Source organism: Phocoena sinus, chromosome 12 (assembly GCF_008692025.1).
Source record: "Phocoena sinus isolate mPhoSin1 chromosome 12, mPhoSin1.pri, whole genome shotgun sequence".
In the NCBI taxonomy this organism is placed as follows: Eukaryota; Metazoa; Chordata; class Mammalia; order Artiodactyla; family Phocoenidae; genus Phocoena; species Phocoena sinus.
The window spans coordinates 71,862,948-71,875,908 of record NC_045774.1 but is presented as its reverse complement, the minus strand read 5'-3'; positions in this window follow the sequence as shown (position 1 = coordinate 71,875,908).

Genomic DNA, 12,961 nt, shown 5'->3' with positions numbered 1-12,961 from the left:
TAAAGCAAATGATCATTTTGATCACATTTCTATGCTGTAAGATGTCTGATTAGCAATACAGATTAAATTTTACATTGCACTGTAAACTCAGGAAATGATCATTTATGTCCTTGTTCTTACTATGAAAACACGGAATGTTATAACTTATTAAGTGATCCAAACATTTTGTGTGCCTATGGCCTTGATACAGAGTAGAATAAAAAAATATTCTTAAGTACTTTTTAATCTTTGTGGTAGAAATGTGTTTGAGTGTAACAGTATGAGTTAGTGTCTACGGGGAATTTTAAAAGCAGCAATAAAAGATTCTGGAGACACTTCACACACGCAGCTTTGGATTATATGTGTTTAGAAAGTTTAAGACAGCCTTGACAACTATTTTGATTCTTAGCCAAAACTAGAGGCATCAGGAAAGATAATGAAAGTATAGCATCTGGTCTCATGGTCCAAAATAATCATTTGGTGCTTTGGAATAGGTTAAATTTAAATTCTTTTTGAGCCCATCTAGACCAGCTGGGCAAATGAGGGACACTCCATCCTAAATGGTACCTTCCCTGGCTGGCTGCTTGCCCCACAGCTGGCGGTTCAGCAGGGAGCCCTCCTAAGCTCTGCTGTGTGGGCATCTTATTCTCTCTCCCTGCTGCTGTGTGCAGCCTTCCAAAGCTTTCACAGATTGGGATTCTGCAAAGGGTATCAAGAAAAGCTATTGTATATACTACCAAATGTAAAACAGATAGCTAGTGGGAAGCAGCCGCATGGCACAGGTGCTTTGTGACCACCTAGAGGGGTGGGATAGGGAGGGTGGGAGGGAGATGCAAGAGGGAGGGGATATGGGGACATATGTATATGTATAACTGATTCACTTTGGTATAAAGCAGAAAGTGACACGCCATTGTAAAGCAATTATACTCCAATCAAGATGTTAAAAAAAAAAAAGAAAAGCCATTGTGAGCTTTTCATGAGGAAACTGTGTTGGATGCATAGGTGGCTATGCGTAAGCTAACTTAGATTTTACAGCCGTATTCAGGATGGCAGCATTGCTTTTACAGAAATCGGGGTGTGGGGAGTCAGTCTCCAGCTCCCCTGTAAACATTTGGTAAATAGCTAAGTCTTCACTGAATGAATGGTGTAGTCAGGAGGAACACAATATTAACATTCCTCAAATTACAAACCCCCAGCCCAGGAAGCTCCCCAGGTGCAAGTGGCTGGATCAACACTTTCTTCTTTCCCTGCGTCTCCCTCCTCCATGCATCATCATTCACTCAGGCCGGAGGTGGCAATGCTCCCTGTGGCTAACAGGAACATTTTCTACCTCTGCCTTCCTACCACCTCTTTTTTTCTCCCCTAAGATCATGAACTTTTCAGGCACACCTTTTTTTGTAGTTTATTAGTAATATATCTGTTAATTCTACCTTAGCCAGCTCTCTCATCTTTTCTACCCTCCTTTTTCCTCTCTCCTCCAAACCCTTTTCTAATTACCTCTAGGTTACTCCCTGTTTGTTTCTCTTCCTCAGTCTTCTTACTGTATTTTAAAGCAAAAGAAAACCCATGAGCATCTTCTGAACGTATATGTTAATAATTCCCAAATTGGCATCTTTGAGAATCAGCTGAGCTTCAGTTTTCATTATCCAGTTACCACCTGGGTGTTCCACAAGCCCCTCAAATTCAACAGATCCCAAACTAAGCTTTTGCCGTGACCATCTTGTAACCAAACCAGGGTAATGTTTGGCTGATGCTCAGCAAGCCGAAACTCTAAGACGCCAAGGATTGCAGCAAAGAGAGGGTTTATTTAAAAAGGCAGCCAGGTGAGAAGCCAGGAAAACAAGTCTCAGATCCTCAAGGGGCTCAGGGGAATTATGGGATAATGAACAAAGAAGCAGGGCCGTCTTAGGCGTGGGGAGCGTGGGGAGAGGTGACCGGGAAAAGGTGGGAGTGATTGTTGTTCTGCGCAGGGATAACAAGGCTACAGGCTTCTGCATGTTCAAGAGTGGAGGCGCTTAGCCCTAGCTGAGGGTGTAATTTTCGACCTTCTGGCGTCAGAAGGTCCCTGCGTGGCCACTCATGTGTGCCCATTTGGAGGGTCAGTGGTCCTATCCAGTGTTAACCAGCTGAGCTCCAACTAGACACAGCTGACTCCAAGTTCCTGGAAAACAACTCGGGCAGATAGATACCTTATTGTTTAGGCTACATGCTGCATGGAGGACATGCAAGTCTTAAAACCACCTTGATTAGTGAAGGCAGCGGAAGTGGATTTAAGCAAACCCATGGTTTCAGTCTCTCCCAGGTCTATTCCTCCTCTTGAATTCTCTGATTTACTGGTGCTACCTTCCACCTAGCCAACCCTTCTAGAATTTTTCGGGATCAGTGTCTCCCTCTCCAATCTGATTCCTCCATACCAGCTAGTCCTGCCCTGTGGTCCCTCAATCACCTCAGTACAATAGCCCAACAACTGGTCTTCCTATTGCAGGCTTTTTTTTATTATTATTATTATTCCTATTGCAGTCTTTTTTTTTTTTTTTTTTTTTTTTTTTTTTGCAGTATGCGGGTCTCTCACTGTTGGGGCCTCTCCCATTGCTCCGGACGCGCAGGCTCAGCGGCCATGGCTCACGGGCCCAGCCGTTCCGCAGCATGTGGGATCTTCCCGGACCGGGGCACGAACCCGTGTCCCCTGAATCAGCAGGCGGACTCCCAACCACTGCGCCACCAGGGAAGCCCCCTATTGCAGTCTTGACCTCATTGAAATCCATTCTCCACTCCAGTGTTGCTAGAGGGCCCTAGAAACTCCCCTAAATAGAGCCTCAGTTTCCCATTTAATACAGTCGTATACTGAGGAGCGCAGAAGGGAGTATGGATTGTAATTATTATTCTTGAGCAAAGAGCTCCAAGGCTCCTACGTCCTGTATTTGCAATAAGAAAATTGGAATTATACTCAAAGTCACTTTTCCTTGAGAATTCTGCTTGCTTACTTCCTTTTTTAAAATGTGTCAGTTTTGTATCAGTTTTCTATTTCCGCAAGGACAAATTACTGTGAACCTCGAGGCTTAAAACACCCATTTATTCCATAGCTCAGGGGTCTGGGCCCAATGGGGCTCAGCTGGGTCCTCTGCTGAAGACCTCCTAAGGCTGAAATCTGGTTGTCAGCTGGGCTGGACTCTTCTCGGGAGGTGCTGGAGAATGTTTAGCTTCCAGGCTCCTTCAGGTTGTTCGTAGAATTCAGTTCCTTGAGGTTGGAGTTCCCCATTTCCTTGCTAGCAGTCAGCTGGGGGCCAGTCTTTGTTTGTATAGCTGCCCATGTCCCTTCTCATGCTATCTATGTGGCTCCCCCCAGCACTGGTAGATCCAGCGCGTCTCATGCTTTAGATCTCTCTGCATTTCCCTTCTGCTACAGTCTTTCTTCCCCCTGCTGGAGAAAGTTCACTGCTTTTATTGGCTCATGCAATTAGACAGGGCCCCCCCAGATAGTCCTGGATAACCTTCTGACCTTAAAAATCTGTAGCGCGACAGCTGCAGAGTCCCTTTTGCCATTTAATATAGCATATTCAAAGTCTTCAGGCATTAGGGTGTCGACGTCTTTGGGCGACCATTCTTCCTACCACAGTCTGAAGAAGACAGAGAAACTTGCCCAAGGTAAGATAATTGTATTTTGTCTAGAGCTCGCTATGGGCCCTCAATTTTCACCTTAATGTGATGGAGGAGTGAGAGATGCTTTCCACTCCAGAATACTTAACTCCATCATGCTGGCGAAGGCTTGACTCCAGCTTCCTCTGTGGTCTACCTTCTCTGCCACATAAACTTGTCCTAAACTAGTTTGGGGCTGTGTCTGTTGATAGCTGCAGACTCCCACCTTTGGGCAGATGACCCAGTCTCTGGTCTACGATATTTAGAATGGTGGCTAATTGGTTAAAAAGGAAAAGTGAAACCTCAGCCAGCCCCAGTCTCTTGGTGTCTTTCTGCTTTGGTTTTTTTGGGGTTTTTTGTGTGTTTTTAATTGAAGTATAGTTGATTTACAGTGTTGTGTTAATTTCTGCTGTCCAGCAGAGTGATTCAGTTATATATACATTCCTTTTCATATTCTTTTCCATTATGGTTTATCACAGGATATTGAATATAGTTCCCTGTGCTCTACAGTAGGACCTTGTTGTTTATCCATTCTATATATACTAGTTTGCGTCTGCTAATCCCAAACTCCCAATCCTTCCCTCCCACACCCTCCCTCCCCCTTGGCAATCCCAATTCTGTTCTCTCTGTCTGCCAGAATGCCAGAGTCACCTATCTAAAATACAAAAAACATGTTTTATTTCCTGGTTAAAGTTCTCTTCTGCTGCTGGGTCCGTACTCATGGAATGGAGGCTCCATCCTGGGGGGCAGCACACTGAGCTCGGGGCCCTGGTAATGCGGCATGGGTTCCACACCCGGAGAGCAAGCCGAGGGGACTTCAGGCCACTGCCCCCAGCCCTCCAGCAAGTGCTCAGCTCTTAGGAAGGGTGTCACCCTGAGAGAAGCTTCTATTGTCCCCAGAACATTCATGCCCGAGTCTTTCTGTGGACGTATTTTTTCATTTCTCTTGGATGGATACCTACAAGTGAAATTGCTGAGTCATGTGGTAACTGTACATTTAACTTTTTTTTAAACCCTACTTTATTCTGTGTATATTTCTAGGTCTAGTGCTGAGACATATACTAGTTAGATAATCATGCTTTTGAATGTACAGTTTCAAACTTTTAAGAAAATGCCAAGTTGGTTTTTTTTGCCAAATTGGTTGCACCATTTTACACTCCTACCAGCAAGCACTGTATCAGAATTTCAATCCTTCCACATCCTCAACAACCTTGAATTATTAATCTTTTAAAAGTTAGTGTGTAGTGGTATCTTATTGTGATTTTAATTTGCATTTGTCTGATGTCTGTTGATGTTGAACTTATCATGTGCTTAACTACCACTGGTATATTGTCTTTTGTAGGGTTTTAATCTTTTGCCCATTTTTAATTGGATTGTTTTTCTTATTGTTAAATTGGAAGCATTCTTTATACATCTAGATACAAGTCCTTTTTCAGATGTTTCACGAATATTTTCTTCCATTGTGTGACAGCAAATCATATGGAGTGCTTAGGGCAAGAATAAGCTTGGGTATAAATCAATTTAAATTAAGAGTGTAAACTAAATAACAGTGCAGAAGGCAGCTGTGAAGTTGATAAATGAATGACTAACATTCTAGGAAGAGAACTCTGGTGATAGCGTGGGGAGAACATTCTGGAAGGGACAGGTCTGAGAAGCAGGCAGCTAATGACAAATAGGGCCATGATGAGACATCTTTAATTCTGGTACAATGGCAAACACATTCAATAATGCAAATCATCACTGTAGCCATGGAAGCAAATACAAACCACACAGGCTTTGTGTAAGCTTGGCTCTTTGGGAGGAACAACCATTTCCACGTTATAGTACATTTTGTCCATATGTCTCTTAGCAACTGGACACTTGGAGGTAAATCTGAAAATGATGCTGGCAACTCTCTTCCTTGAATTTGAAGAGCTTATGTTCTGACTCAGGATTTTCTAATTAGCCATCATCCTAACCTGTGGTGATCAGAATAGTGAGGGAAGTGTTTTTATTGTAGTGTTTGCTGAGGTGGCCTGTGTTGACTTCATTACAATTCTTATTTCCTCTCATTTCGAACATGCTGAGAAACGCAGTTATTTGTGTTTGGTACAAATAACCCTGGCTTGTAAACATGTCTAAGGGAGAAGCTACTGAAATTCTTAGTAAAATACATTCAGGTGTTTGTTATGCTGAGGATTTCTCACTTTTTGAGCAAGTTAATGTTTTACTAATATAAGAATTGTCACAAGGCAATTCTCAGGATAGCCACATTCTTGCACAGTCTAGAGAAAAAAAATCACAGGAATCATTATACCTCTAGATTTTCCTCATTGCCTTTCACATATTGTCTGGTGTATTTTAATATATATACTTTCATATTTTAAAATCTTGAATTAATTGTTCTAAACCTTCAGTGAGATGGGAGTTCTGTGCAGTAAACCATTAGAAGAAGGGGCATTCTCCCTGTCACCCAGTTAGGAAGTGGCAAAGGCAACCAAATACAGGGTTCCCGGTACTTACTGGGGTTTCAGGAAAAGCACAATGCTGGTCAGATTAGAAAGTGACACGTGAAGATACCACCTGCTCACTCAGTAATGAAGCCACGGAGCTCGGCCCCTTTGTGCTGGACCAGCTGTGGAAAAACTGCTGTTTCCCTGGCACCCCACCATCCCAGCTTGGGCACAGAGGAAGGCCTTACCTGTGTGTGCTGCACAGATGTTCTGTGAGATGGAGGACCATGTTCTTGTGGGAGCTGTTTTCACCCCTAAACATTCTCCATTTTGTCCTCTTGGTCATGAAATCTTAAACAATAATAGCTAATATTTATATAGTTGACAAACCAATTCCAACAGTGCTGCAGGGGTTGCTGGTAAAACGTTTAACAACCAGCTCTTAGAAAAATAAATACATAAAGCCCTGATTTGTAGAATTTGTCCATTTTTGTGGTTTAAGTCCTTTTGCTGCTGTTATCGACCAGGACTCTTAGCCTCCTTAATCAATAGAAATTGATAAGAGGCCAGACGAGAAATTCAGGCAAAGTTTTACTGGGGTTGCTGCTGCAGCAGCGAAGAGCGAGAACAAGCCACAGTTTCGCTGGCTTGAGCCCCGAGGCAGGGGCTGAGCTGCTTCCTTCTATGGGGCGAGGGTAGGGCTGTGTCCAGGGGTCTGGCTGGAGGAGCGGCTTAGATGCTTTACCCACTTCTTTGGTGGTGCTGTGTGCAGGGGGCATGCGCAGTGTCCTGCTTTTGTTCCTGGCTCTTCAGAAGTGGCAGTTGATTTTTTTTTGGTCTTTTGGTATCTTGTCCATAATGTGCCTCAACCGCACATGCACACAGTTGTTTTTAGTCCCTTAGAGTTTCTTTGTATTTTGTTGCTTGGGGCGATGTTTGCCCAGCTGCAAGCACTGCAGCAAAGGGTCCCAGGTCCCAGCCTGTCTCACTATGGCCAATGTCAACATGAGGTGACTGAATGTGGAGTTGGGAAGGGATGGGCACTGTTGGCTCTGTCCCGTGGGTAACCATCTCAGGTTACGGGGCAGGCAGGGTGCAAGAACTTCTGACGTGCTTTCGCTTAGCATCCTCAGACAAACTCAACGAGGAAGGTATTAAATACTCTGTTTTCTGGATGAGGCTTAAAGAAGCTAAGTGATGGGTCAGAAAGTGGTAGAACCAGGACTGGAATGCAGTTGGTTTGATTAACTTGCCCAAAGTCACATGCTGGTGGGAGCTGTCGCATGGCCTCAGAACCAGGGGTGCCAATAGGGCGTGCTTGCTTCTCCCCAGAGAGCCCTCTGAGTTTTGTTTTCTATTCCGTGACATTAGAAAGCTCCACGTTATGGTCAGGTCTAGACATTGCCAGAAGCACCCTTATTTCATCTACCCTGGTTTAAAAATTACTCCGAGGTAAGACAGAAAAACAAGGGCTGACCTGGGTGGGGCAGAAGAGTGAGTGTGGAAACGGCTCTATCCCCGATTAGCTAGGTGGCTTTGGGAAATCAACTTCCTCTCTTGGTGCCCTGTTTTTCTCATACATACAGTGGGGATGATAGGTGCCTGAAGCAGAGGACATACTTAATACATATTAGCCACTGATACTATCTCCAAATGTTCTGGGTTTTTATATATTTGATGGAATGAAGGAGCTTAGTTTTTTGGAGGAAAGATCACAAGTTCTTTGTAAGTCCAAAAACATAGGGAGTAATTAATGGGCAATTTACCAACCATTTCTATTTCTCACACCAGCTTTGTGTTATGAATTCTTATAAACACATTTCAGAGTTTTGACCAATATGAGGATTGATATATATAGGTGAGTAATAAAGTAATTTGATGCCAGTCCTTCCATATCTTTTTAATAAAAATCAAATATTTCAGACATATAAAAAGGTGGAGAGAAACTGTCAGGAACAGGCAAGTATTGCCCACCTAACCTGAGGAGCAAAGCACTTATATATTGATGAAGCCTCCTAGGGACCCTTCCATGATGCCATTTTCCTCAAGATCACTCCCAGGGTTACCATTGTCCTGCATTTTGTGTTTATCTTTCTCTTGCATGTTTCTTATACTTTATCCTCTGTATGTGGTCCTAAGCAATATCCCCGTGCAAAATACAGAATTGTCTTTTATGTTTTTAAACTTTATATGAATGATATTGTATATGGTCTTCTGTTCCTTGCTTTGTTTTAATGGCATTGTTTGAGGGATAAATCCATGTTAAACATGTAGCACTAGTTCCTTCATTTTAACTGTGGTATAGTATTCCATTATTATATGAATATATAACATTAAAAAATTAATTATCCTATTGATGGACATTGAAATTATTTCCACTTTCTAAACCATCCCCAAATGGTTAATATTCTTGTACATGTCACCTTGTACATACATGTGAGAATTTTCTCTGGAATTTTTATCTAGGAGTAGAATTTTTAAGTCACAGATGTGTGTACCTTCCATTTTACTAGAGAAAAAACCCTCTATTTTCAAAATTGTTGTGTCAGTTTCCTCGTTCATTACCAGTGTATTAGATTTCTCATACATTCATATCCTTAAAATGCTTTTTATTGTTTGACTTTAGAAATATTCCAGATCTGATGGATACGGAGTGGTCTCAGTGCATCCCCTGATGTGTTGGGCATTTACAAGTTTTCTCTCAGATCTTTCCTTTCTCCTATCCTGGAGGGAGCCCATCTCTAAAAGGACAGTTCCCAGCGTCCCTTGCCTGCTGGCTTCCATTTTCATTCAGCTAATGTGAAGCACTGGTGGAAGGTTAAACAGGAGAGGCCAAGGTCTTTTTCCCCATCCACTCTGCCTCCAATGGGGTCTCCATGGCCCCAGCTCACCTTGGCCAGCTCCTGCCATGGCTCAGCTTGATGGCCCCTTCTCCACTCAGGGCCTGCTGGGCAGCCCCAGGTCCTGGATTCTGAAAACACCATGTCTTGTCTTTCCTTCCCAGCCTAGGTGTTCCTGCAGTTATATCTCTTGGTTGCCTCAACTTTTGGGTTTCCAAAGTCTCTGAATTAAATTTCCTCTGAATTGAAAGACTGGGTGTGAATGTTGTTTTCCAGTCTGAACCCAGCTGATACATCTAACCCAAGTGAGAATTTTTTTTAACATGTTTATTGGAGTATAATTGCTTTACAATGGTGTTGAGCTTTTCTTTTTCTTTCTTCTTTCCCTCCATTCCTCTTTCCCTCTCTTCCTTTTTCTTCTGCCATTTAGATCATCTCTGCTGTAAATTATTTGCACGTGTCTTTGTGTATTTTTCTATAAGTTTTTTTTCTTATTGATTTATAAGAATTCCTATAAAATTCTGAATGTATATGAGTTGCAAATGTATCCTGGGCTGTGGCTTGTTTTTTCACTTTTTAAATGATGAATTTTAATGCACAGGAATGTCTATTTTAAATGTAATCAGATGTATCAAGTTTCCCTTTGTGGCTTGTGATTTTCATAACATTTAAGAATCCTTTCCTACCCAGGAGTTAAAAAGACATACTACTGTGTTTTGTTTTGCACTTTTCTAACTTTTGCTTTTCACATTTCACATTCACATCTTTGTTCTTCATGTGTCAGGTATTTAGTTCACCTGAAGTTAATGTTCATATATGGTGTGGTGTACAGGTCTGATTATTTATTTCTTTCATATGGGTAACCAGTTATCCTAGAATCAGCAGCGTGCTGCAGCTACCTCGTACCAGCTCATGAAAGTTCATTATTAATTCTCAGGCATCGCATTAGCTGGTTGTTAAACACATTGCTAGCTCATATGGGCCACGGCAGGAATTTTTATACCACAGTTATGGGCAAACGCTACAAATCAACTCCCTCTCCAACTCCTGGGGGACAATACTAGCATGCCCACTGCACAGAACTCTCTATCAAGAACCTGTTGCACAGTGCAGTTTTTCAAATTGAAGGTTGCAACTCTGTAGCGCTTATGGAATCAACTGTATGGGTTGCAACAATTTTGTGTGTGTGTGTGTGTGTTTTAAATAAAACACGGCTGAATAGAAAAATACCAGAATGCATTGCACATAGTAATTGTAACTATTTTCCTTGAATCTTCTGTTTTCGTTTTATGTATATATTTACCTACATGACTGTATGGTTTGGGTTGCAGTGTTAAATGCATTTCTCACTGTGGGTAATTGGTAAAACAAAACGTGAAAAACACTGGACTATTCTGTCCTTTCCTTTCTGGTTTCCAAAGCCACTTCTGTCATGTGTCAGGTTTTTGTCTATGAATATGTCAATGCCTGAGTTTCCCATCTGTTCGTAGGTTTCTTTGGCCCTTCCCTGTACCATGTTGCTTCATTCTTCAAGCTTTAGGGAGATCTTCATAGCTGCCAGGATGAGGGTCTTCACCCACCTTGAAGTTCTTCAGAATTGTCATGTCTGTTCTTGGTTCTTTGCTCTTCTACATAAATTTTAAGACAAAGTTGTCAAAGTCCATGAACAATACTGTTGGGATTATAACTGAAGCTTTATAGCTTATTTGCGGGAGATTAACAACCTTATCATATTCACTCTCATCATTGAAGGGGATATATCTCCACTGACATAGAACTTCTTTAATGTCTTTCAATAAATGTTTATAATTTCCTTCACAAAGATATGCACATTTTCATTAGATTTACTTCTAGTACCTTACATTTTGTTGCTATCATATACGATATGCTTTAAAATTGTATGCATATGTATACTTTTGTGTGTAGGAATGCAATCTATTTATATATTTTTTTCTTATTCTGATCTCAATTTGTAATTCTAATAATTGGTCTGTTTTTCTCTTGAGTTTTCTCAAGTTTGAGTTAGATAATGAACACTATCTGTGAACAATTGTTTTATTTCTTCCTTTAAAATAATTTTTAAATTATTTAAAACTAATATTTCACCATTAAGTAGGATATTTGCTATAGTTTTACAAATTTTACCAGGTTAAGGAAGTGCCTTTTTATTCCTAGTTTGCACAGCACTTTTGTTTTGTTGTTTCTTTTAATTTATTGAATTATAGTTGATTTACAATGTTGTGTTAATTTCTGCTGTACAGCAAAGTGATTCAGTTATATACGTGTGTGTGTATATATATATATATATATATATATATATACACACACTCTTTTTCATATTCTTTTCCATTGTGGTTTATCACAGGATATTGAATATAGTTCCCTGTGCTCTACGGTAGGACCTTGTTGTTTATCCATTCTCTATATAATAGTTTGCATCTGCTAACCCCAACCTCCCAATCCATTTCTCCCCCACCCACCCTCCTCCTTGGCAACCACAAGTCTGTTCTCTATGTCTGTGATTCTGCTTCTGTTTCATAGATAAGTTCATTTGTGTCATATTTTAGATTCCACATGTCAGTGATAGCATATGGTATTTGTCTTCCTTTTTTGGACTTACTTCAATATGATAATCTCTAATTGCATCCATGTTGCTGCAAATGGCATTTCATTCTTTTTTATGGCTGAGTAGTATTTCATTGTGTGTGTGTGTGTGTGTGTGTGTGTGTGTGTATATATATATATATATATATATATATATATACACACCACATCTTCTTTATCCATTCATCTGTTGATGGACACAGGTTGTTTCCATGTCTTGGCTATTGTGAACTGTGCTGCAGTGAACACTGGGGTGTGTATATCTTTTCGAATTACAGTTTTCTCCAAATATATGTGCATGGCATTTGTTTTTAATTTTTTTTAATTGAAGTATAGTTTCTGTACAATATTATATAAGTTACGGGTGTACAATATAGTGATTCACAACTTTTAAAGGTTATACTCCATTCATAGTTATTATACAATATTGGCTATATTCCCTGTGTTGTATGATATATCCTTGTAACTTATTTTATACCTAATAGTTTGTATCTTTTAATCCTCTACTTCTCTCTTGCCCCTCCCCGCTTCCCTCTCCCCACTGGTAACCACTAGTTTGTTCTCTATATCTGTGAATTTGTGTTTTTAATTTTTAATGGTGTTAATTTTATCAAATGTTTTTCTTATTCTATTTTCTATATTAAGTACAATCTTTTGTTGTGTTAAAATTTTTATTAAGTTGAGGAAATTTCCTTCTAATTTTGCAAACAAATATGCTGTTTTTAAAATCATAAATTAAAAAAAAGTTTTTCTCCATCTACTGAGATGATTTTGTTTTTCTCTTTTATTCAGCTAATGTGATAATAGATAAAATATAGATTTAAAAAACAATAGGTTTTTCTAAACTTAACTCATATTCTTGGGATAAAACCAGTTACCCATTTGAGTCATAATTTTTGTTGTTTTCTAATCACTGAATCTTCTTTGCTAATATTTTATTAAGGAGGATTTTATCAGTGTTTGTGAGTGAGATTAGTGTTGTTATTTTCATTCTTTAAATCATTCTAACCTGGTTTTGATATTGGAGTAATACTGGTCATGTAATGTGTGTTTTGGGGTGGACAATTCTTCCTCTTTTTCTATTTTATGGTAAAATTCCTACATGGCAGGGATCTGTTCCTTCAATAGTTGGTAGATCTCATTTGTAAAACTGTTTCATCACTTTCCCCCTGATCCCATGGGCAGATTTTTATATTCTTGATCGTCTTTAATATTTTAAAGTCTATTTGGAGTTGTCTTAGTCAGTTTGAGTTGCTGTAACAAAATGCCACAGACTGGGTAGCTTATAAACAACAGAGGGCTTCCAGGGCTTCCCTGGTGGTGCAGTGGTTGGGAGTCCGCCTGCTGATGCAGGGGACACGGGTTCGTGCCCCGGTCCGGGAAGATCCCACATGCCGCGGAGCGGCTGGGCCCGTGGGCCATGGCCGCTGAGCCTGTGCGTCCGGAGCCTGTGCTCCGCAACGGGAGAGG